This window comes from Macaca mulatta, chromosome 13 (assembly GCF_049350105.2).
Source record: "Macaca mulatta isolate MMU2019108-1 chromosome 13, T2T-MMU8v2.0, whole genome shotgun sequence".
Taxonomy (NCBI): Eukaryota; Metazoa; Chordata; class Mammalia; order Primates; family Cercopithecidae; genus Macaca; species Macaca mulatta.
The window spans coordinates 58024105-58051312 of record NC_133418.1 but is presented as its reverse complement, the minus strand read 5'-3'; the positions used below and the strand labels follow the sequence as shown (position 1 = coordinate 58051312).

The window sequence follows — 27208 nt, the reverse complement described above, 5'->3', positions numbered from 1 at the left end:
CTCTGATGGTTGTTTGTATTTCTGTGGGGTCAGTGGTATTACCTCCTTTGTCATTTCTAATTGTGCTTATTTTGATCTTCTCTCTTTTCTCCTTTATTGTCTAGCTAGTGGTCTATCATTTTATTTTATTTTCTCAAAAAATGCAACTTCTGGATTCACTGATATTTTGAATGATTTTTCCTGTCTCAACCTCTTTCAGTTCAGCTCTGATTTTGGTTATTTCTTGTCTTCTGCTAGCTTTGGGGTTGGTTTTCTCTTGGTTCTCTAGTTCTTTTAGTTGTGATGTTAGGTTGTTAAATTGATATCTTTCTAACTCTTTGATGTAGGCACTTCGTGCTATAAATTTTCCTCTTAACACTGCCTTAGCTGTGTCCCAGAGATTCTGGTATGCTGTATCTTTGTTCTTACTACTTTCAAAATAACTTCTTGATTTCTATCTTAATTTCATTATGTGTCCAAAAGTCATTCAGGAGCAGCATACTCAATTTTCATAAAGTCATATGATTTTGAGCAAATTTCTTAGTCTTGATTTCTAATTTGATTTTGCTGTGGTCTGACGGAGTGCTTGTTATGATTTCAGTTCTTTTGCATTTGCTGAGCAGTGTTTTGTGTTTATGTGATTGATTTTACAGTATGTGCCATGTGGCGATGGGAAGAATGTATCTTCTGTTGTTTTTAGGTGGAGAGTTCTGTAGATGTCTAGCAGGTCTGTCTGTAGATATCTAGCAGGTCCATTTGATCCAGTGCTGAGTTCAGGTCCTAAATATCTTCGTTAATTTTTTACCTTGATGATTTATCTAGTACTGTCAGTGGGGTTTTGAAGTACCCCACTATTATTGTGTGGGAGTCTAAGTCTTTTTGAAGGTCTCAAAAAACTTGCTTTATGAATCTGGGTGCTCCTGTGTTGGTTGTATACATATTTAGGATAGTTAGGTCTTCTTGTTCAATTTGATCCTTTACCATGATGTAATGCCCTTCTTTGTCTTTTTTTGATATTTGTTTGTTTAAAGTCTGTTTTGTGTGAAATTAGATTGCAACACTTGCTTTTCTTCTGTTTTCTATTTGCTTAGGATATTTTTCTTCTTCCCTTAATTTTGAACTTATGTGTGTCATTGCATGTGAGGTGTGTCTCTTAAAGATAGCATACCAATGGGTCTCAGTTCTTTATCTACCTTGCCACTTAGTGCCTTTTAATTAAGGCATTTAGCCCACTTACATTCAAGGTGAGTATTGATATGTGTAGATTTGGTCCTAGTATCATGTTAGCTGGTTATTTTGCAGACTTATTTATGTGTTTGCTTTACAGTGTCATTGGTCTGTGTACTTAAGTATGTTTTTGTAGTAATTGATAATGACCTTTCCTTTCCACATTTAGCACTTCTTTCAGGAGACCTTGTAAGGCAGGTCTAATGATGATGAATTCTCTCAGCATTTGCTTGTCTGAAAAGGATCTTATTTCTCCTTTGAATATAAAGCTTAGTTTGGATAGCTATGAAATTCTGTGTTGGAATTTGTTTTCTTTAAGGATGTTGGCTATAGGCTCCCAATTTCTTCTGGCTTATAAGGTTTCAGCTGGGAGGTCTGCTGTTAGTCGGATGGGCTTCCATTTGTAGGTGACCTGACCTTTCTCTCTAGCTGCCTTTAACATTTTTTCTTGCATTTTGACCTTGAAGAATCTGAGGATAATGTGTCTTGAGGATGATCTTCTTGTGAAGTATCTTACCTAGGTTCTCTGCATTTCCTGAATTTGAATATTGACCTCTCTAGCTAGGCTGGGGAAGTGCTCGTGGATGATGTCCTGAAATACGTTTTACAAGTTGCTTATACTCTCCCCATTTCTTTCAGGGATATCAATGAGTCATAGATTTGGTCTCTTTACATAATCCCATATTTCTCAGAGATTTTGTTCATTCCTTTTTATTCTCTTTTCTCTATTCTTGTCTTACTGTTTTATTTCAGAAAGCCAGTCTTCAAGCTCTGAGACTCTCTCTTCCACTTAGTCTATTCTGCTATTAATACTTGTGACTGCATTATGAAATCCCCGTAGTTTGTTTTTCAGCTCTGTCAGGTTGGTTATGTTCTTTTCTACACTGGTTATTTTATCTGTCAGCTCCAGCATCAGTTTACTGTGATCCTTAGCTTCCTTGGATTGGGTTTCAATGTACTCCTGCGTCTCAATGATCTTTGTTCCTATTCATATTCTGAATCATATTTCTGTCATTTCAGCCATCTTAGCCTGGTTCAGAACCCTTGCTGGAGAGGTGGTGTGGTCATTTGGAGGAAAGGAGGCACTCTGGATTTTTGAGTTGTCAGGGTTTTTGCATTGCGTTGGTTCCTTTTCATCTTTGTGGGCTGACGTTCCCTCAGTTTTTGAAGTTGCTGACCTTTGAAATGGGTTTTTTTCTTGTTTTATCTTATTTGATGACCTTGTGAGTTTGATTGTGGTATAAGGTTAAATTCAGCTGACTGGCTTAATTTCTGGAAGATTTTAGGGGGCCAACGCTCAGCTCCCAACTCCTAAACCGTGTGCTCTAAATCTGGGGTACTTGTATCAGGCTCCAACTTTGTTCTTTGGCTCCTCAAGGTTAGGAATCCACTGTGGTGGGGGTGCTGAGGTGGTCCCAGACTGCTGGTCACTACACTCTAATTGGTAGTGTCATCCAGTTTCATAGTGTGGTGACAGTGGAATCTGTCCTAGTTCATATGTGCTAGCAACAGCTGCAGTGGCAGTGAAGTGGGGTGCACCCTCCTCAGCTGCAGCAGGGTGCTAATGGATGCCAAGGTGCCTGCCTCCGTGCAGGTATTCATCACAGTAGTGGAGGCAACATGTCTCAAGGGGACCAGGGGCTCCTGCTGGCAACTGTGTTTACAGTTGTGCTGATGGTGGTGTTGGCACGGGGTGGAGCACCAGCAGGCACAGGTCTGTGTGTGTTCTCTGCACTGCAGGCCAGGGTGGTCGCTCAGGGCAGGGGAGGGTCTGCTGTTTTCTGTACCTAGTTTCACTCTCGCAGCAGTGTTGGTGCAAGAGCAGGGCACTGGTGGGGTTGGGGCTTACTGGCTCTGTGCCTGTCAGGACTCCGACTGCAACGGCAGTCAGTATGGGGAAGTGGGATGGGCTGCACTCTCACTGCAGCAGGGGCAGGGCAGGGTGCATGCACACGCAGCATTGGTGGGGTAAGGAAGGCAATACCGGCCTGTGTACACAAGTCCAGCAAAATAATGTGGGTAGTTGCTGTGGGCACAGGGGAAGCTGCTGTGTGGGGTGTGGTTGAGCTGGTGCATGGCCATGGGGGCCACCCTGCTGGAGCACTCCACTGGTTCGGCATGGTTGCCAGTACAGGAGCTATGATGTGGGTTCCCAGGGCACCTGAGGCTGCCTTGCAAGCAGGCCTGGCCAGGCTGGGGCGGCAGGAGAGGTCAGCAGACCAAGGAGTGCCCAGATCAGACCAGGCTGATCTGATGGGTAAGATCAATCTGTAAAGTTCAGGTCCGACAGTTCTTTTAGGGCTAAAGTCTCCTATGGGAGCTACTTGACCCTAGGCGGATGGCCGTCTCTGGCTGTGCTTTGCTACAGATGCAGTGGCACCAAAACATCGGAGTTCCACATCATTGCTGCCCCTACCACTTCTCTAAGCAGCTCTCCCTGCCAACTCGAGTGGTGGTCGAGGGGTCTCCTCCTGCAGTGATTCCAGAGCCCTGTGGTGAGAGTCAGTTGCTCCTTGCCAAGAGTTACTGGAAGCCAGGAATAAGTCCTGGTGCACAGTAGCCCTGTGCAGGGTTCCCAGCTTTGTCTCCCTTCAGCCCATCTTCTGTGTCTTCCCTCTGTCCATCCTCGGGGCCTTCACTCTGAAGCTCTGTTAGGAGATGTCTTGGTCCCTCTGTGGCAGCTGTTCTAGTTGGCTGCATCTAGTCAGCCATCTTGCCCTCTCTCTGAATCCATACTTTCTATGGAAAGATTTTCCTAGCCATACCCATCTTTGGCTTAATTTCATTGATATATTTATTTTTATGTAACCTTTAAAAAAGTGCATTATAAGTTATCTATAAATTACCTACAATAAAATACACAGATCTTAAAGGTCAATTTGATGAATATTGACAGTCACAGTTTCACGTGTAACCACCACACAAAACAATATATAGGACATTTTTATCATTCAGAAACTTCTATCCTTCCACTTTACTGTCAACTGCCACACCCCACTCACATACAACTGCTTTCTAACAACTATAACTAAAGATTAGTAGTGTCTGTTCTCAGACTTCATGTAAATAGAAACATACAGTATACACACACACACACACACACACACACACATATATATCTATATGTTTCTGTCTTCTTTGTATCAGTATGATGATTTTGAGGTTCATTCATGATGCTTTGTGTAACAGTATATTGTGCCTTTTTACTGTTGTGTAGTATTCCATTGCACAGATTTACCTGAGTTTTAAAGGGGCTTTCCAGGAATAAGAACCTTTTCTCAAAATATGAATTAGAATATAACGACTGAAAGAGAAATGTAGAACTAAAGGGCAGAATGATCTGTGTTGAGTACTCACTGTGGATTTCCTGTCATATTTCTCTCCTTATTTAGGGACTCATCATTAATAGTGTCAGTGGATTTCTTCTTTCCTCTGTGTGTCAACTGCAGACCTACACTTGATAGCATTTTGGCCACTAATCTTGCTTAACCTTGCGCTAACCCTCTTTCTATCAATTTCAGACTCCCACACCTGGGTGCCAGACCCACACAACTGTTCCTATCACTGCTACTCCAGCTCCTCAGACATGCTATCAGCCAAGGAACTCCTTTGCCCAATTCCCTCTAAGAACTGCAAGATGCAGCAGCAGTCCCACATCCTCGGCTGCATGTATCTGGCATGCAGGTGTTAGTTTTTATAGTGCACCAGGTGGGAGAGATGCCACTGGAGTAGGCGAGGTTCCCAGGTCCCTTTTTTGGGGATTGCTCTTTTCGTGTCCTCGCACATACTGATCTGACTGTCAAGACAGACCGAGCTGGGTAGCTGAGGACAGAGGGGAAGGAACAGTGCTCTTCATCTTGGGACTTGTCTTTGAGAGGCAACTGAACAATTTCTGATCAATTACTGAATAGCACAAGCCTGGATTCTCCAGAGAGGTGATTATGACATGAAATAAGCACACTCTACAGGTGTTTCTCAGATGCGTAACTCCAAATATACAGTTTTAAAGAAGTCATAAAATAAATGATTTTCCCAGAGAAACTGAAATTATATTCTGAAGGGTGACTTGGCATGATGTCCAGTTAGTTGATATATGACTTCTTGCAGGTATTCCTTTGCATCCCTGCTGCAGTGAAGAAAGCCATTACTACCAGGGAGAAGCGTGGGATTAGTCAGTGGCACATGGCTGTCACCACTTGTCTTACACTGTTGTTAATTTGTTTAACAATTCTGCTTAGCCATTTATTCACACAGTATTCCTTAGCAGCAAGGAGAAAAGTATCAGGGCAACCAAGCCATGGCTTGGAGCCACGACGTGTATAAATGGAAGGGTTAGTTTTACCCTACTGTTCTTTTCTTCCCCATCATTCTTTCTCCTCTCTTGAAACTCAGGCTCTCAATAGTGAATATCATGTGGTATATTTACATAATGGGATAATAAGCAATGATGAAAAATGTGTAAACTAGAGTAACATGTATCAAAATGGATATATCTTTAAAAGTATGGAGTAAAACAAAAACTAAATTACCTATGTACAATATGATGCCATTCATAAAAAATTTTAAAATATGCAACATGATTCTGTATGTTGTCTAGGGATAGTTATATATATGTAAATCTATAAAAATATGCTTCAGATTAATATCCTCCCAATTCAGAATCAGAGTTTCCTTTGGCTGGGGAGTTGGAGAGAGATGCACTTGGAAGGAGTACACAACTATGCTTGTAATGTTTAATTTTCTAAACTAGGCCATGACCCAAATGTATTTGGTACATTGTTGTTCAGATATTTTTACATATTCAAAAATACTTTACAATAAATGAATAAAAATTAATAAAATAAGATCATTGTTGGTTTATATTGTCTAAATCGTTAAACTTCCAAAGGTTTAATATTCATTCATTTTCACCAGCTGCCAAATTCAAGATTTTGGCAAAAAAATGAGATTGGTATGGAAGTGGGTGTTCTCTTTGTTCTCTGATTTTACAACCTTTTAATGTCAATGAATTATTATTAGAAGGCAGTTTGACCCTCTGAGACAAATACATGGTATTATGTACACCTAATTAATGATATAGGACACAGGCTTTTAGATAAATGCTGGTGTAACCCCTTTTCTCATAGAATTCTGCAATTCCTGTATTCATTTATGAAATATTTATTGAGGCTGCCATGTCTATTGCTGTGGAGTAGGTATCAGGACAGGTGCAGGTAGAAAAAAATGTCACTTTACAAAATGTGAAATACAAAATGAGAAGTAGAGAAAAAACCATGATGAATTCTAGCCATCTTGGAAAAAGGAAATGCAGCAAAGTACAATGGACAGAAACCTGTCAGGAGCATCTGTACAAGAATGGATAAATGGGGTGTGCTGAGTCATTTCACTTTGTCTGAGTCTGGTATGGGGTGCTGCAAACTGGACATGGGTCAGGGCCTTCTGGAGCTGAGATCAAACCTCTCAGACCTCAGCCCCGGGCTTGCATTCCTTTCTGGATTATCAAGATCCTGTAGCTCAGATCCTGTGAGAAGAGCCCTTTGTCTAATGAGAACCTATGAAAGCCATTCTGGGGACCATGCTGGCCTGGTCTAGAGCTGTGGGCAATGCTGACATCCAGCACACTTGAGGATGCAAGGAGCACCCTATGAGAATGGAGATGCAAAGGCAGAGGAAGAGAAATGATGCAATTTCTTTTTGAGCTAGGGAGAAGGATAGCAGAAATGAACGAGATCTGTGAGGAAATTTATATTAGGGGATAAACAAATGAGTTCTGTGCCCGCCTCTTTAAGTCTCGTCAATGTCATGTTCATTTCTCTTTTTTGATTACCAGGTAGTGCTGTCCTCAGTCTCTTGGGGCATACTTCTTTCCCGATCTGGCACAAACGACCCCTCAGGGCTTAAAGACTTGTGAATGATGGATGATCAAGGTATGCATTTCTTAATCAAGCTGCTGTATTTGCCCATCTAAAGAACTGTTTAAAAAACACATCTAGCAGATCTCTGCCTCCAGTGCTCACATATTATTTAACTCCAACTTTTATTTTTGAAAAATCTAACTAAAATCTTATTCAGGCTGTGACCAAAGGAGAGGGCAGGCTAAAAAATGTCCTATGCAGGTGAAGGGCATTTTTTTTTTTTTAATTTTCAATTCAGTTGCTGATTTTGTTAGCTGCTGTTCTGACCTTCCAGCTAACTTCAGGATTGTTTCGGTTAAGATTGAAAATGTAAATTTGCATGGCAAGAGTGCTTTTCCAAAGGATGCTGTGTAGATAGCTCTTCAAATTGTTGGATGATAATGACTATTGTCCCTTACCTTTCAAAGCTGGAGGAAGGTCTGCAGCCTGTTTACCTGCCCAGCTTATCTAGTGAGAACCTACCAAGTGTCCAGCCATGGGCTGGGTCCTTTCTACCCAATTAAACCCCTCCGACAGAATAGCAAAGATCAAGTTTCAAAAATGTTATTCTCACATATTTACAGATATTAGGGAGCAACCCAACAAAAAACAAAACAATATTGGTAATGCTAGTCTAGAACATTCAACTTGTTTTACTCTTGCTGACATTTTCCGTCAGGAAAAGTAGTTTGATAGTGAAGTTAGTGAAATGATGGGACTTTACAAGGAGATCAGATCCACAGATAAGAAAAAAAGAAAAAAAAGAAAAAGAGCCAGATGTGCAGGTCCATGTCTGTAGTTCCAGCTACTCAGGAAATGATAGTGGGAGGATTGCTTGAGCCCAGGAGTTTAGATCAGCCTGGGCAATGTAAAAAGCCTTACCTAGTAAATCTCCAAGCAAGTCCCTCTAGAAGTATTCTGGGTACAACTGTTGTCCTCTATGGGACTTCTCTCTCATGCATTACACTGTCAGATTGATCCCCATCTCTGAAAGCCACCGTTGGGTCCCTGCTTCAGTCTGAACTCCTGGGAAATGTAGCATAGCTATTCCTCTTCAACTAAAGATTGGAAGCACTCACTTAATGGTAGGTTTATAGAATGAGAGGAAGTAGGTATTTGACCATTACTTGCCATTCTTCCCACTTGGAACATTTGGGCCTTTGTTGAGTTGTTCATAGTGGTAAGATGAAATAATAAGCCAGATTTCTACCTTACTCTTTGTTGTGCATAAGATGCTTTACTGAGTACTTCAAATTCACTAATATATGCACTGAACTAGTCATCCAATGTACATTAATTATCTACTGAGACCAAGACCAGAGTGATCTGCTCAATCGAAAACCATTCATATCTTTGAAAAATAAAATTTACTGCTTTTATACAATTTATAATAGTTCCCCCTTTTTTGGGTACTTGATATGTGTCAAGCCCTGACATGGTGTTTTTTTCATACATTATTGTTAACCACGACAACAATACAGAGAGGTTGGTATTAACATACCTATTTCATAGATGAAGAAACTGGGGCTGAGAAATATTATGTGACTTGCTCAGACTTGTATGGACACCCAGTAGCAGCATTAGGGTAAAAACCCATTTCTTATCATATCTTGGAATCTGTTCTCTTTCCATTGAACCAAACTTCTTTCCTGTTCAAACCATCAATGTGGTCAGTCTGGACCTGGTTAGATCCCTGCAGCTGCTGAATCCACTTGCCTCGTTTGGAGCAACCAGAACAGAAATGTGTTTCATCAGCTTGAGCGAGAAAAATTCATTACAATAGATGTGCTTGTAAAGTGGCCCTCCTTTAAAAGGGATTTGCCTTTTCTATACAGCGTAGGACATTAGAAGGGTTTTGCCAAAATAATATACTTTCCAGTATGAATCCTTTTCAGGGAACTTTTGGTTGTTTCTCTCATCATTACATAGGGTATCAAGCTGAAAGCTTTGCCATCCTGGCTACTGAATCCTCAGTCACAGTAAAGTTTTAATTTTAGTTTTTACTAGCATTGAAAATGTAGCAATAAGACACATAAACAGGACATCTAATCCATGAAGTCCTTTGGTACAAGGGAGATTTTCTATCTGCCACTTGGAAAACTTGTATGAAATAAACCCCAATTTGGGGTGTTTTTGGAGGGCAAAGGGTGATGTACCCTATCTGATTGGACTTAGTGATACATTTTAACCTGTGATTTATGCAACCTGACATTGACATTCATTTAGCTCAGATTACAAGTAAAGTAATTCACTCCCTAATGAAGTGTACCCTGCATGACATATTGACCATGGGAGCTGACAATCATTGCTTTAAAACAGGCATAGGTTACACTTTCTTTTGTCATTGAAAGTAGGTTATCAGTTAATAAACTTAAAACAGGGCCTGCTGACCTGCCATTCTTCCAGAAGTGTTTTATTAGAGCATCAGAAAAGCACATACCAAAATTTACATTGTAATGGAAAAAAGAGTGAAAAACTGCATGAATTCACTGTTGTTCAGAGGAATAGCTTTTCCATGCATTTATACAAGTTCCTTCCAACTTTTTATTTTGGAAATCTTCAAACCTATAGAAAAGCAGAAAACATAGTACTGTGAACACCTGTGTACTCTTCACTTGGATTAATCAGTTAATATTTTGTCACATGTGTGTACTCTCTTTTTCATGTGTATACACACACACACACACAATTTTAAAGTAAATTACAGACATTATGACAATTCACTCCTAAATACTTTAGCATGAATCATCTAAGAATCAGGACATTCTTCTCTATTACCAAAATATCATTATCATACACCTAAGAAAATTAACAATTCAATAACAGAATCTAATATAAAGTCTGTATTCCAGTGTCTTCAATAGTTTCCAAATGTATTTTAAACTTATCTTTTAAAAATCAGAATGCAGTAAAAAATTTCACCTTGCATTCGGTTGTTATGCATTTATACATAATTTTGTGGGGAATAAAAGTGAAAGCACAGGAGCTTTGAGCCACAGTGACTGAAAGCACAGTGATAAAGTGTTGGTTATGTCTTATGCCGAAGTATTTTTCAAGGGTCTCTCTTACAATGTATGTATCCCATGATAGTGGTCATTTTTTTTTCCAAAATATTTCGATCAATTTCCCATTTGACTATATTTAAATGGTGGGCACATGGAATATGCTACTACGTATTCATATTTTTAGAAACCTCAGTCCCATTGAATAGTTGAGTGTTTTATTCTGTTTCCATATAAACTGTAGGATTAGAATTCCAAATCTAGAGGATTTGTTCCAACCCCACTCAAAAAGAGAAAAAAAAAAAAAACAAAACAAAAAAAAAACAAGAACTTTCCTGAGTAAAATGTTTTTCAGCATTATGTTGAAAATGAATTATAAGTTTCAAATAATTGAATTTTCTTCTAATTTAGACTTTTCCTTATACTCCTGAAAGCAAAATGTGTTGTAATTAAAAATGGAAAGAAAAATGAACATTCACTAGGGAAAATATAATGGTGTTATTACTGCCATGGACATTTGGAGATCAAGTTTAAGAAAATGGTTGAATTCAATGTTGCAAGTGCACTTCTCATCTATAATTACACATGTCTAAGGTCTTGTAAAGTGACTGTATAATTGCTTTAGAGTTGCATTTAAAGGAAATATTGAAAAACTGCATTTCATGAATTACAGTTTGCATGGATCTTATGTACTTTATTTTATGTCCTTGTACTTTCATTAGCAGTGCAAAAGCTATTGCAGAAAATAGAAGAGGGGAACTATGACCTTTTATGTTCACTTTGCAGAAGATAGTAACTTTGTTTTTAAAGAAGCAAAACAATATTATCCTCTTCCATAATAAATCATAAAAAGGCTTATGAACAATGCTATATATTTTGAAACAAAAACAAAAATATCTTGTCCATTGGTGATTGCTATTGAATTTTAAAATTAGCTAGTTTTTTCTCTGTCTTTATATGTGTATATATACACACATATATATATCTATATACACACACATACACACACACACACATATATATATATATATATATTTTTTTTTTGAGACAGAGTATTGCTCTGTCGCCCAGGCTGGAGTGCAGTGGCACAATCTTGGCTCACTGCAAGCTCCGCCTCCCGGATTCATGCCATTCTCCTGCCGCAGCCTCCTGAGTAGCTGGGAATACAGGCACCCACCACGATGTCCAGCTAATTTCTTTTTGTATTTTTAGTAGAGAAGGGGTTTCACCGTGTTAGCCAGATGGTCTCGATCTCCTGACTTTGTCATCTGCCTGTTTTGGCCTCCCTATATTTATATTTTTTTAGAGACTGCCTCACTCTGTCAACCAGTCTGGAGTGACATGATAATAGTTCACTGCAGCCTTGATCTCCTGGGCTTAAGTAATCCTTCTACCTCAGCTTCTAGAGTAGCTGGGACTACAGGTGTACCACATTACACTGGCCAGGATCACTTAATATTATAATAGAAAGTAGATAGGTGTTGTTGTAAGGACTGCCTACCTGTTCTGGTCCACAGGGCCTTCCACATACACACACACGTCCTGATAGCTACACACACTTTCTATAAAGTTTAGGGTTATTCTGGCCTCTCATAAGAAAATTCTGGGCTTAAAACATAGCTTCAAAGTGCTGCACTGCTCCCCTCAATAACAGATGGTCAAACTAAACACATGTCCATGTCAGCCTGGCTAAACTGGGTTGCAACTCTAGAATATCAATTTAGTATATGTAGAGATCCTTAATTGTTACACACACACACACACACACACACACACAAAAAAAAAAAAAACAACCAAAAAAAAAAAAAAAACCCTAGAGTTGTCTACACAATTGTCTATAATAAATCCAAGGTCTTTTTGGAGAAACATTTTGACTCATACTCCCAGATGGTGCTTCACTTGGTGAGGGAATTAGGACCTTTCTTTATTATTTTTGGTTTTGAGTACCTTCTTGGAGGCAAGCTATAGAAAGAAAAGTGCACAAATGATAAGCTTAGTGAGTTTTCACCAATTGAATGTCCCTGCATAACCCGCCTCCAGATTAAAAAAAAAAAAAAATCGCAACATTTCCAGCACTTTGGTTACCTCCCTCATGTCCCTTCAATTCAGGAACCCAACAGGAACTTTAGTACCTTACTGATTTTAATCTCAGCAAATGAGCTTGCTCTACTTTTTGCCCAGTCCCATTAATGAACCCTTCTTCATTTTTAGTAACAACAGAAATGCAGAAGGCACGACTTCTTCATTTCTCGAAGCTGTCTTTAAGGGGTTAGTAAACATGATGGGAAAACTCTTGAGTGATGCAAATGTGGCTTTTCACCTTCATGCCTGCAGAGTGACTGCTACTTCATACTCTGGAGGCATGTACCAAAAGGGTTGTAACAGGGGCAGAAGGGATTGTCCTGGGGCATGTACACAGTTGTATTGATATAAGTACCTTAGTTACAGCAGATAAAAAGCTAAAATTTTCTTAGTCAAATAAGCAGAGTATTTAAATGCATTAAATGCTGGGGAAATCTATAGCTAGCAGGAAATCCTGGATAATTAACTCTTCAAATGTCAAAAGGTAATGCAGACTTCTTTCTGTATCTACAAATCTTACTCTCCACATCGAGTGTTACTTCTCCAACCAGAAGAATCGCCCTGTGAAATAATTTGGGTTCTCTTTCTTGCTATTAACAGGACAACAAGGAATGGGATGGGGGAGGCAGAGGGGAAGGGGCGGTCAGTTAGACCTGGCCCTTCATGCTATTGGGTGGGCATAAAAGGAAATGGACTAGAACTGTCCATATCTTTTCAAGGAGTTGTCAACTCAAACTTAAGAAAATAATTCTAGAGATGTTAATATTTTACCCTAAGCCTTTTGATTGTGCATGAAATGGAAGTGGGTGAGGTTTAGCATGTCACTGAAATTTGCCATTGATGCATATCCACCATTCTGAGAACTGTATCCTGCCTCTATGATTTAGCATGACAACTGGGTTATATTTATACAATTAATTAATGTTTGCTTGACCACTTTTATCCAATTTCTTTCCATAGCACATAAAAGAGAACCTGACATAAATTTCTCTTTCAAAACAATTGACTTAGCAACTGCTGACCTTCTGTTCTGTCATTCTAAGGATTGATTGGATATTGTTGAATTGTTTCATTCTACAGTAATTAAACATAAAATTAATTATGCTAGTAACCCATTATTTTTCTGAACCAAGGACTAAGTCATTTGTTTTTGCTTGATTACTCAGAGAATCTGCCATTAGGTGAACAGGGAAAAGGAAATTGTACTGTTGCAAACAGAAACTAAATATTTTAAGGCACAGTTTAATGGCTAAAATATAATCTGAAAGCTTTTCATTTCTATATGCACAGCATATTGAATTTGTTTAATGTAATTTAGGCCATAAATCTTTTACCGTATGATATGGTCATTTAAATATTTTCTCAGGTGGCTAATCATTTAGAAAACATGTCAAAGAAGAATATATGTTAAGAAAGAGAGACGGGTGAATAAAACTGGAAGCATCCGTAAAACCATCATGAATCTCTAATTCCTGATTTGGTTTGCTGCTCACCCGAAATGAAATTTACTTCACAAGTCATTTTCTTTGTTAGTTTTGTATAGAAAATGCTTAAAATTATCCTGATATTGTGAGCATTAAATCTGGTATTGAGAGGCATACAAGTATGGCAGGATTAAATTATCAAAATGTATGTGCTGATAGAGACCAAAATAGGTTTTTGCAGTTTTCATTAGTGCAGGTCATACTAATTTAATTAACATGATTGAAGACAATATCACTAGATGAGGCAGCATATACCTAGCCCTGGCCTATTACTCACCCATAGGCTATAAAATGATGCACCTGACACAAGGGTATGCAATCTCACATATTTCACATTTGGACCCTGCCTTTTACTGCAAGGTTCCTATGGCTTTGGAATATGTGGTGAACTTCATCAGATGAAATTCCTGATGCTTTTCACAATTCACGATCCTGATCAGTATTTTAAATATTGAGCAAATCTTTGGCTTTTACTTTATGCAATTTGGACTGTCATATTTATTATCTAGCCTGCTGAGCACCCCGTTTCTTTATGTGACAATTGTGCTTCCTTCTAAGTTTAGACTCCTCTCCTCCTAACCTGCCTGTGGTTCTGTGAATCATAATAGCCCACTTTCCTGGCCACAAGAGTGAGTGCGAGGACTAAGGGAGTCAATTAGTGGTTCTTTTCAGGATTTGTCTGGTTGGAAATAATAGAGAAGACAACTTACCTACCCAACATCCATTCTTTCCTTTTCCCCTGTGAAGAAAATCCCATTAAAAAAAATAGTGGTAGTGTTTCCAGTTGAAAATATCCATCTCCTCACATTCTCCTGGAGTCAAATGTGATCAGTTCCCATTTCTGGCCAATGTGATTCAAATGGAAGTCTGCAGTGTAGGGCTTCTGGCATGATATTGGTGTCCTGATAAAAGACTCAGCTGACAAGTGACTTTTGCCCTTACTCCTCTTCCATTTTCTGCCTGAAACTTACACACCATGGACTAGTCTTAAGCCTGCTAAGAACAATGGAGTAGGAATCAACAGGACCCTGGATCATTGATGACTGGCTCAAGTAGCTGTGCCAGCCTTCATCTACTCCATTTCAGAATTCTTGTTATGAGAAAAATAGAACTTCTGTTTAGTTATGCTCATGTGAGTGGGTTGCTGTCATATTAAGCAGGACATTGCCCTAATTGTTATAATTCTTTTCCTATATTAAGGTGGATTTGTAGAGAAGGCCAACGTGAGAAAATGAGTCAACTTACAAAGAAAGAGTCAAGAGACCAATAGCAAGACCTGGTCTTGTGCCCTGAATTTTTACGCAGCCTGGGGTTATGTTATGTGAGCCCATGCAACCCTGCTCTGCTGAACTTTCCTAAAGTTGGTTTCTATCACAAATACAAGAATTCTTGGAAATATGAGAATAAAAACACACTCTCCATGCAACAGATATTCAAAATCTTGAATTAGTTTTTCTTAGCACTAATTCCCTATTTTCTGGGATGGGAAGGAGGAGCCCTGAGTTCTTAAGTTAACAGTACAGGTTTAGGGGCTTTGGAACATCACCCAGCATTTTTGAACCTCAGTCTTCTCATCTGCAAAACAATGTGAACAGATTAGAAGTTCTCTAGTGTAGCTTCAGTTCTAAATGACCATGACTCCATGCACATTTTCCACAAATGTGGGCTGGAAGGGAGGATGTAAAATACAGAATTCAATTATGAAAGAAATGTACTCAGAGATTTACCATAAACACCTGCTCCTACAGAGTAATAAAAAAGAATAAAGTTACAGCCCAAGTAGAGATTTTCTGTGGATGAGGTTGCACATGCTCTGGTTATCAGTCTATAAAGGTGGTGTGTACAGAGTCAGGGAAAGAAACAGACTTTTCCTCAGGATTAAATTACTTCTAAGCACTGATGTTTAGATTTGAAGAAGACTTTCATCCTCAAATATGAAAACTATCATACTAATAACAATAATTACAGAGAACTACATACTATGAACTATGCTATTTTGCATGCATTATCACATTTCATCCTCAGTGATGCTTTGAGATAGAGAATCATATTATTTCCATTTTATAACTATTTGCTATTTTTTTAGTTACAATCAGAATCATTCCAAATTTGTAAATAGTTAAGGCTTATTTTTTGCTGTTTTCAACAAAGCAGAGAAATCTGAATATCAGTGTTGATTCCAAAGATATTTCTCCATTTTCTCACTACATATTAAAGGAAATAATGGGCTCCAAAGGAAATGTTGATTGGGAATTAATTGTGTAACCGCCTGCAAGACAATTTTGCCTATTAATATACCAGTGCAAGAGAAGAATTTCCTATTGTATAGATCAGTGAAAATCCAGAGGCACTCAGTGAAGTAAAGTTGCATTGACCTTGGAGAAGATCTGAGATAGACAAAATCTACATATTTAAATACAAAATTGTCTTTGTAACAAATGTTGATTAGACTTAAGAGACTGGGTTTTAAAAAGAGAAAAAATCCTAACATTTGTTGAGCTCCTTCTGTGGAGCAGGCATTGGGCTACATCCTCTTCACACTGCATCTCATTTAGTCACCAAGGAAGCCCAGCGTAGTAGATATACTTGATTCCATTTTACAGAGGAAGAACAGAGGGACTGAGTAACTTGCTAAAAGTCACACAGGTGGGAACGAGTGAAAGGGGCTGTGAGCCCAGCTCTTTCAGCTGCCAGAGTCTGAGCTCTTGCAGCAGATGGGAGTGTGAGTGTCAGTTTTTCAAATTCCATGATGGGAACCCTGGAAAAAGTCAGATGTCTAGTGAATGAAGGGGAAGAATGAGCTGTAGATTGTGACTGGTCTTGTATTCTGAGCAGGCAAAGAGCTGAGATTAAAGAGTTTAACCTGAAGAAAATTTGTTGTGTTGGCTACTAACCAAATCTGTTTTCATTCTCCTGGAAGCTCTGGACCCATGTTGAAAGCAGACTTCTGTAAGTTTTCCTGAGTTGATGTCTGGGCTTTTTCCTCAAAGGAGATAGATGTGAAGCTCTTAATCTGGTGCCTTCTAGCATGGGGAGCAGAAAGTCAGAAGCCAAGATGCCCTGACTGATCTGTTCTGCTGTCTTGAGGAAAGAGTATACGTTTAACTATTTCCATCTGATGTAAATCTGAAACACTCTCCGGTGCGGGAAAACAGAGGAAAAGTTTCTTATCACTCCGATTGAGGAACAAAGGAAGGTAAAATAATTATCTTAGTCCACCAAAAGGTAGAGAAATGGGTCTGGGCCCACCTGAATGTATAGTGTGCTTTGTGCTCTCTCTCTTCTTCCCCTCTATTCAAGTAAGACCTGGAAACTCTTAAAAACCTCCAGGGAGGTAGGTAACACTTTCTCTTAGTAACCCTCTAAGCCCATCATAGTGCTTAATAACCCTTATGTAAGGACTTTTCCCCTCTAGAGCAAACTTAAATCATTTGGCTTGCAGGTTAATTCTATTTTCTCTCTTCTCTCTAGTGAGGAGAAAGAACAGCTGTTTATCATCTTCCCAGAGTTAGATTGAACACACCGGAACAGAGAGGTATCAAATCACCCTCAGACTTTCATCATTCAGGCAAAATGGCATTGACATGTCAGTAGTTCTCAAAGTGGTTCTCTGAACAGCAGGATCAGTTTCCCCTGGGAACTTGTTAGATATGCAAATTCTCAGGCCCCACACCAGGCCTGCTGAATCAGAAATTCAGTAGGTGGCCCCAGAAGTTGGTGTTTTAACAAGTCTTCCAGGTAATTTTCATGCTATCTGAAGTCTGGGAACTCAATAGTTATAAATGATATCACATGTAGATATTTTGATCAGATATGGGTGACTATTACTAATAATTATTTGAATAATTCATAATGTTTTTCTACATTTGTGTGTATGTCTGTATATAAGAATGTATATCATTATGTATTGATTTAAGTGAGATTTCTAGTTTGGAATCAGTTATTCTTGTAAGATATGGTGAAACTAGTGAGCATGAGAATTGAACCTTTGGCTCTGGCCTCATGATTATACAACTAACAAAAGTCTAAGAATTTCAGTTGTGTTATGATTTGTGTTAAAGAGTTATGGCCTGCAGAAAGTTTTGAGTTTCTTCCAAACATTTTAAATATTGTTGCTGTGCAATGGTAGTCCGTGCACAGTTGGTAACATCCCCATTTCAAATCTTCCTCTTTACAGAAACTCTCATGATACCATGATCAACGAGATGCTAAGCTGCCATGACCCAGGGGCCCGCTATATCTTTTCTACTAACTCTTGATAAAGTTGACCTATATTGAAGGACCTTCTCCTTGTTTTTCACTCAAGCTTAGCTTTGGGAATCTTGCCTATACTAAAGTGAGATTAATGTTTTGAAACATTACTCAGACTCCTTAATTTGTCTTGATTATTCTCAGATTGTGTTGCATAGTCAACATAACTCCTGTTCTTCCCCTACAAGCTTTAATGAGGTATAATTGACCGATAAAATTGTATGAATTTAAGATGTTCAATGTGACGATTTGATATACTTATATATCCCTATTTTTTGAAGAAGCTGAGAAAACACATCCAGGCTGCAAGACTAGGACAAAAGATTTTCCACCATTTTTATATGGGTGTACATAAGCCAGCAGGAAATCTTTGTCAACCATACCCTTTTAGGCATAGATCATATCTGTTTTGTTCACTGCTGCGTAACTGTAACTAACCTTGGGCTTAGCACAGGTATGTAGTCAATGAAAACTCGCTGAAAGAATGTATGAAGGAAACCATTTTTATGACTATTTCAATGGGGCAACTAGAAATTCTGCTTTAAATGACACCTAGAAGGATATATGAGAAATCTTGTAGAAAAACTTTATAGAACCTTTTAGAACACACTCACCGAGGAGCCGAATTTTTTTTTTTAATGTTTAAAATGAGCATGTTCATTAGTTAAAAAATATATATATATATATATATGAAACTTAAAATATTTGTTTGGGGATCTCAACTCAGGTCATTAAGATGTTCCAAAACATGGTATTTATCTGTTCAAATCCAACTTTTAGTAATAAATATTTGCCGAGGTAGATGTACCCTAAATATCCAACAGTTTATTTAGCAAAATAACTTGTCTAAAATAATCGAGAGTTCTCAAAAAACTACTAGTTATGAATAAGATTGGCTATTAAGACATGAAACACATCATATTTTTTTCCAAATGTTTTGAACCCTTAACGATATACTTTTCATGTTTTTCACTTATTTGCAATATTTTTGTCATGCATATTCTTCAAACAAAACCTTCTCTTATCATGTTATCTCTTTCCTTCCCCTGCTGTCAGTTTAAGATGTAAAGTGCTTTTTCTTTCAACAAAGTTTGGGGGAAAAGATCTTATTTTTAAACTAACTTGGAATGGTATAATTTTTTAAAAAATCCAACATTGATATATTAATAGCATGTACTCAATGTCAGACAGTGTTGTATTTCACAAATGTTAACTTATTTATTATTCACAGGAATTAGGTACAAACACTATCCTCATTTTGCAGGAAAATTTGGGCACAGAAAGGTTAGGTGATTTTCCCAAGGTCGCACAGTCAGGAAAAAGAAGAACTGGGACTCAAACATAGATAGTTTGACTACAGTCCAGATACTTCCTATTGAACCATGAAGCCTTTCTGGGATTATGGCTCTATTTAGGTCATCCTAGGGTATTCTCTCCAATCTTGGGTTTGGGGTGGAGAGGTTCATGTTAAGGATTTATGGATTAGGAGCTGTAGCAGCTGCCCAGATTTTCCATTTTTCTGATATTAAAGTGGTGAGTTTAAAAAGCCGACTTTTGTAAAAGATAATCATTTCTGAATTGGGAGGAGGCGGTTTCCACTATTTAAATGGGACTTTCACAAGCAGAAATAAATTTGCTGAGAAAAATGTGATGTTTTATCTGAACTCCAATTACTTTATTTTTTAAAATAGAAGTTAAAAGTCTCAGAGACAGTTGTCAATAAAGGCTTTGGCTGGAACTAGTATGTTTGCATGCACCTCCCTCTCCTTTGGCTCTTTTCCTTCACCCAACCCTGTGGAAAGTAAAAATGCCAAGAAGAAAAATGGGGAAAGTGATGCTATTAAATATAGCACAGGTGCTATTTTCATAGGTGGTGGGAAGTTTTAGTTTTTCTATCTTATACATTCTCTATGGAGCTTTATCACCATTTCTCAGAGATACACATACTGCAAGAGAGTCCAGGATGACTGGGGAATTGAGTTTTATTCACTTCACTTGTTTCAGGTAGGGGGGAAATTGTGAAAGAGTGGGAAAACAGCAAGAGCCTACTAGATCAGTATCTGTCTTTAAAGTGGCATTCAATTCAATAAAATTTTTAGAGTGCAGGAGTAGAGTTTTCTGATTTTACTTATTTATTATGGCAAATCTTATTCAATTTTATTATAGAAAAATCAAAAAAAGATAACTGCCATGAGTTTCAGCTTTCTTAAATCAGAACTTAATTTGGGAACTGCCCCCAAAAAATCCCCTCAAGAAAAATCTACCAATACTATTTTCAACTAAAATGGTAAGGAAAGATATTATAAAGTATTAAAATCATAAGGAATACCTTTTTATTCTGAGAGAAAGTAAGGTTTTATATAATTCAACTTGCAGAGTTCAACATTTTGCAAATCAAGGCAGCAACATGTTGGAGCCTTTCCACTCTAGTCAATGGATAAACTCTTGACCCTTAATGTGTAATGAACGTACGCAAATCATGGAAAATATTTTCCAACCGCTGATTCTTTTGCTCATGTTACGAAAGATTGTTTCATAGTTTCAATCATTGAAGTTAGTTTTGCTTCCTTCTCTTACCTTAGTAAAAATATTCTAAATTTGTATTCAAAATCTCCATATCCTTTTGGCTTCCAACTGAGAGTTGACAAACATTACAAGGAATCAGTTAAAACCTGTCCGTTAAAACTTGTGACACTTAGACTATTTGTATACACATGACCTTCAAGGTTATAAGAAGGTAGTCCATTAATCCCTCTGTCTGGTCTTTATGTTTTTCCTTTACTCTTAAAATGAATGAAGTTGATAAGGAATAAATGTCACTAGAACCGCATGATTTTGGACCAAGTTACCTGAATTTCCTGTTTGATAATATTCTGTTGAAGAATCATTTACTGGAGGAGCCAAATGCACATGTTCATGGTGGTGGTGAGGAGGAGGTGGTCAGGGATGGGGGAAGGAAGATGGGGGTGGGTGGGGTGGAGAGTATTACAAAAAGAGACCACAGTGTTCTACCCTGCGCTGCTGGTGTTTTCAGATTAAGATGGGGGATTAAGGAATTTTACTCAGCAATTTGAGATGCTTTGTTAGGGACTGAGGAGATTTGAGCTGCTTTGTTCTCAAACCACATGTTAGTGAAAAAGCAAACAGGCACTTAATCCTGACAGACAGCAGAACTTGACATCAATTTGCCCCTTGGGAGGTGACCAAGAGTTCTCTATGAAGGGCTAAAATGGCCAGCCCTTGTTTTCCTGGAGCCTAATGCCAACATTCCATCCTAACCTGTATTCCTCAGCAGTGGGGCTATAACTTATTTGGTTTGACTAACCAAGAGTTTCTAGATACTATGGACTTTTACATTATTTTAAAAAACAAAACAAAAAACCTTTTAAATGCAAATAACCTACAAGGTGGCAAATATTCAAAGAGTTTTCAAACACGGTTAATAGTTTGGTCACTCAGTCTTGAAGTGAAATATAGAAAGGTTGAGATTTTTTTTTTTCCTTTTGAAAATAATGGATGGTTTCCTCTAACAATAAAATCACAGGGCAACATATCAATTTTGGAACCCATGGTTATAAAATAAACATCAATTCTTATGTAGATGTTTGAGGGAGATTCTCCTGAATAACCAGTTATATTTTAAGGTCATGTCCTTGAAAGTCACTGAAGTAGGACGAAAGCAAACAAAATGAATAGGAAAGAAATTAATGGCTTCTTAAATTGAATCATATACATTATAAAACTTAAGTATACACAGTTATATCATCTGGCACACAATCTGAAATTGTGGGATAAAGGCTCACTTTTCCATCTTGAGTTTGTGCCACCCTAATCCGTTTACCAAAAGTACACTTTTAGTGGCCTATTGATTTACTCAACGTTGACATGCATAGGGAAGCCATTTTTAAAATCAGAATGGAAGCAGCAAATTTATAAAACACATTTTAAAGCAAATCTTTACATTATAAAGAGTTTCTAGTTGAATATTCAGCTTGAATCAATAGCTACTGTACTCTGGTAGGATGTAAAAATCTGCTACATCTTAATAATTGAAAAGCACATTTTGTCACCATTGCAAAGTTGCTACATATTGCACTATTTAAACACAGAACTTTTGAGTCAAACCAAGCCTCTGCTCCTGCTCAAACTTATCTCTTCCCTATAAACTCAGGAAAACTTATCTTTTCATATCGACACCATACGTGATTTTCTCCATTCTGCTATAAACTCAACATCTTTTTCTTAAATAACCATAGAGTTGTTCAAATAATCTTTTCTTTCAGCATTGGTGCAGCCCTCTTTATGTTCAAATGACGCTAAACTCATTTTTAAATGAGCATGAACACATGATGATAGAATATCTTTATAAGAAAGTGAATGTCAGCTGGGCCTGGCAGCTCACACCTGTATAATCCCAGCAGTTTGGGAGGATGAGGCAGGAGAATCACTTGAGTCCAGGAGTTTGAGACCAGCCTGGACAACATGGTAAAACCTCATCTGTACAAAAAACACAAAAATTAGCTGGGTGTGGTGGCATGCACCTGTAGTCCCAGCTACTCAGGAGGCTGAGGCAGGAGGATCACCTGAGCCTGGGAGGGTGAGGGTGCAGTGAACAAAGATGACCCAACTGTATCCCAGTCTGAGCAACAAAGTGAGAAATTGTCTTAAAAAAATTGATGTCACTTGATATTTCCAAAGAAAAATGGTTGTTTTTGATGTTGAAGCTCTAATTTGAGGAAAAAATACCTGTGCACAGGGCAATAGGAATGAGCCTAAAAAAGTGTTTGTATGCTTAGTTGCCAATTTGGGAGACAAGAGACAATTTCCAATATTTTGTATATCCTTAATTATTTATTATAAAAACCAGTGGGGACAGAAATCTGAAATTTAAAATATTATAAAGAGACACTTTCATTAATTTTATTTAAAATGCTATATGCTTGGCTTTAGATGACTTTCGAGTTGTATTGTTTCTCTCTCCTTTATGAAGGTTTACCAGGCATATTAAAAGGATCAAATACAAGGTGAACTAAAATCAGAAACACAATATTCATTTATTTAACTCTGGTACAGTAGAGCAAATTCAGGGTGACTCAAGGGACACAATGTCTTGTAAAACATATGTACTTAATATAAGGGTCATAAAACTTATTAAATTAAAAGCTAGGTTAAAAATAGGAAGAAAATTTATGCTGCTGTCTAAAATAGCAATAATTTCCCTTTGGCCTTTCCCTTTCCAAGTAATATGGGTTCTGGTCAGGAGGAAAAAAAAAAAGGCAACTTATAAAATCTTCATTTTGGAGGACCAAATGCAAATCTCTTTTAACTACACCATGCATTTTAACAGGCAAGTGATATGGCTGAAAATAGAGTAGTAAGAAGATAAAATGCTAAGCCTTAAAAAGTGTACTTGTGATGAGGATTCAAGGATATAGGTGGCATTATTCCTGAGTACAAACAATAAACTCCATTCATGTTAGCTGGTAGCCAGGAAGAATAGCTTTAGGGGTATGGGGACCGTAGAAAAAATGTTAAAAAATAGTTGATTTGGCTTTGTGGCAGCAGGACAGTGAGTAGGGAGCACAAAGTGTGCACTGCTGTTCAGTCAGGGCGCAGCAGTGCTTCCCTGGACAAAACTTTCTACCCTTGTCCAAGTAAAATTTGGGCTGTAACAAAATCTATGTAAACTAGAAAATTTGAAGTGAAGATTGACCTCTTATTTTGTCTCACTCTGCTGCCTGTGGTCCACATCGGTGTAGTAAAGGATGCATTACCCTGACAAACAACTTCAGGATTTGAGAGTGAGGGTGGCTTCAACTTTGTAAGCACTTGCATTATTTTTTAATCCATGCAGCTAAAATATATTGAGTTTGCTTAAATGTTTATTCTGAACATGATAGCCATTTTCCTTGCTGGGGTTCCTAGGTATAACACCTTAGTAATTCGAAACCAAAATAAATATCAATTTCCTTCTACTGTAGTCACATGGGGGGTTGTTTGGAATTTTATCTTCACACGAAAGTCTTAAGGCTGTTGAGAAAGGGCTGTGCTGGTCATTTATCTGTTTGCTCTCAGACTCACTCCCATCCTTTCCTTGCTCTTTTGTCTTCCAGGGGGCTTAACCCTGCAAAGTACATTGCCATCTGGCTTCCACAAAGGTTCTGCAAAGGGACATGCTGGTTAGGGAGGAGGAGAGAGGCTGGGATAGCCATTCTCCCACTCTCTCACCTGCATTGAAAGTGCTTCTGCAATGGCTACCTCTCCCCTGAGGTCTCAGACCTGCCTTCTTCTCTTTGTCCTTCTAGTCAAGGGGTGGCAGTGGCTTTCTGTCTTGGCCAAACTCTTGGTGATCTCATCATCCCCATTTGGACTTTCAGTTCTTCCAACGCTTTTGTAACTAGCTCCCTAGATTAAATCTCCAGGTTGAACTACTTGGTAGGGATTCTGTTTTTCCTGACTAATGCCAGGACCAACTGCTTTACAAAAATTATTTCCAGGTTATTAGTTTGAAAGATAAGAGATTCTATTTGATGTCTTTGGGGTCTTTGTCTGTTGGCCAGTGGGTAGGCTGTTGAGTCATAGAAGTCACTTTGCAAGGTTCTCTTTTTGGTTGAAGTGAAGCAAACATGTCTGAAGGTGAAATGAGAAAGTAAGAACTATTCAAGGTCTTTACAGGGTGGACATTTTAGTAACACAAGAGAAGGTGAACTGAAAGGGCCGTGTGGATATGTTGTTGATCTTCGCGAACTCCCTTGAGCTGTATAGCACTGACAATGGGGTGCTGTTATAGCCTTTGGAAAATCTCAGCTAGAACCCCATAATCCATTTTTGTTTCATCCTTGCAATCTTTTTTTTTTTTTTTTAAATTCTGTAATGAACTAGCCTGATAGTGTAAATAGCCTCATTTGAGCTAAGATGGGCAATATAAACACACACACTCAGACAGCAGTAGAGGAATTCTGAAAATCATACACCAGTTTCTCTTTCTTTCTCTTTTTCCTCTTTCTCTTCTTGCTCACATTTTCTAACAAAGTTAAAAGTTGGTTCTCATGATAAAACTTCATAGGCTGCTGTCTGGAATGAGTTTTCCTGAAAGAGCTCTAAATGCTGGGGGAAGGAGGGAATGTGGGGTGGGGTGGGGGAGAATCCAGACCTCAAACCCAATAGCTTTGCCATTCAAAATACCAGCTTGAAGGTTGACATTTGCAGGGACCTTGGGAGTATAGCATGTGGGGACTTTTATCCTGCTACTTCAGTGACAGCTGGGCCTGGTCCAAACAACACTGCCAGTAACATTGTCATCGAGTGGGATAAGTGGAGCTGGAGGGGAACTTCCTTTTAGCTTTAGACTTTAGACTACAAAGTCTCAGAGCCTTTGGGCATTCATTCACCATTCAGTGCACTTACACTGTCCTGAAGTTTATTTTCATCAGGCTGTTAGTAGGGCTTGGGAAACCTTGAAAATGGAATGCTCAGTTTTTGTGAAGATTTTCTTTTGAACCCACAGATTTTATGAAGTTTAAGCACATTGTTCACTGTGTAATTATAGATGAAATATTAGAGAAGTGGACTAATTATACACAATGCACTCAAACCCAATTAAATTAGCATCTGTGGTGAACGTAAGGATATTCTCTTTCACTAACAAGGAATACTTTCTGAACAACAGAGAATAAAATCATTAAATTGGATATGCTGTAGAGATTATAAATATCCTATTAGCATATAAAATGAGGATTAACCTTATTTAATCACTGCATGCCAGATCATCAAAAGTCATGTTGCACCCCCATAATCTTGCTGTATTAATTCTACAAAAATAACAATAAAAAACCCTACTATTAATAAACATAGCTCTCAATAAATGCTGTTCTTGTCTACTAAATTAAACTGTTAGAGAAATTCAAGTATTCCCATAATTGCTTAACAAAATAGCAAAAATACTTTTACCTATTCACTGTAATATTATGGCCGATTCAGATTTACGTCATCTAGTGACTGAAGAGGTGTGTCTTCCTGGCTGGGCAAATTAGCCTACTTCAAAATAAATAAAATATACTATCCATCCCAGCTAGCACCACAAGTGACCTTTTGAAAATGTAAATTAAGTGATTGCAAATACCAAGAGTGTATTCAAAATGAAAACGTATGGGTTTGAGACATAGTGCCACCATTGCTCCCGGGATTAATTGGCAGACTATGAATCCAGGGATATCTACCTTTCAATCTGGGTCATTGAATATTCCATTGGAAGATACTCATGACCATTGTTTCTGTGACGAAATCATCAAACCTGGATGCAACAACAACAAAGGGGATTTGGGATTATCCAGATTCATGTTATAGCTTATTATGAATATTGATTGGATGCAGTAACAAAAAGCAAATGACAGCTAAGTTGAAGGCAGCCATTTCGTATATCATGTTCATAGATTGCCGTCTTTCCCAGCTGAGGGACAGAAACCAGTCAACAGGGATGGTTGATTCAAGAGGAAGTCTTTGTCAGAAGAGAGTGAAAGAGCGAAAATCAATCTTCCTTGCTCTTTCTTTCTTCCCTGTTTCTCTTTCTTCTCTTCTTCCCTCCCTCCCTTCCTTTGTTTTTTCCTTCCTTCCAAAGAGTTCTTTATATTTCTTCCAAAATTTGAAGGGCATTTTTTCTTTCATTCTTGTGAAAACCATAATTACAGGGCCTGGAATATAAATGTATTTATAAATATTGAGAATAATTATGGCTATTACAACTTTGTATTCCTAATTTGGTAAATTTAAAAAAATCAACACATACAATTCTTGTTTAGTGGAACCCTTCCACTTAGTTCGGCTACTCATTCTTATTTGAGGAAGTAAGTTCAGTTTAAACTGTAAAAAATCAGATGTAATTGGAAAGAAATTTAGAATAAACTGGAGGTAATCGGTCTGCGGGTGCATGGTAGGGCACACTGTGATGGGCCCATGGGCAGGGACTGAATCCAGGGATAAATGTGGAGGGCAGAAAAGTCTACCTGGGGGACTGAAATTTAATAAACACATCAAACACATGAAAGAAAGTGTGATTTTATCACACTAGAAGTGTGATAAGCCAATTCAAAGAAAGCAAGCAGAATGCATGCGCAAGTCAAAGTCCTTTTTCATCCTAAGCTAAGACCAAAGCTGCTTAGCCAAGGAGTTTTTCTTTCTGTCCAGGTGCCATACACCATTTAAGTTTTTTTCCAGGTTCCTTGGATTTTAAAGCCACTTGCACTACATATGTGTAGTGCAAAAAGAATATATATTCTTTTTTTTTTTTTTT

General features: G+C 38.1%; 1 protein-coding gene across 29 annotated transcripts in view; it reads left to right on the top strand.

Moving 5' to 3' along the window:
- The window catches only part of LOC114671950 (uncharacterized), a 474108-nt gene that overhangs the window by 71759 nt on the left and 375141 nt on the right, over positions 1–27208 (top strand). For 13 of the 29 annotated variants that reach the window (XR_013402457.1, XR_013402461.1, XR_013402456.1 and 10 more), the window contains one exon: positions 7037–7133. The exons of the other annotated variants lie outside the window; for them this stretch is intronic. The gene's annotated coding sequence lies outside the window, so the exon portion shown is untranslated. The remainder of the gene's footprint in view (positions 1–7036; positions 7134–27208) is intronic. 29 annotated transcript variants of the gene reach the window in all.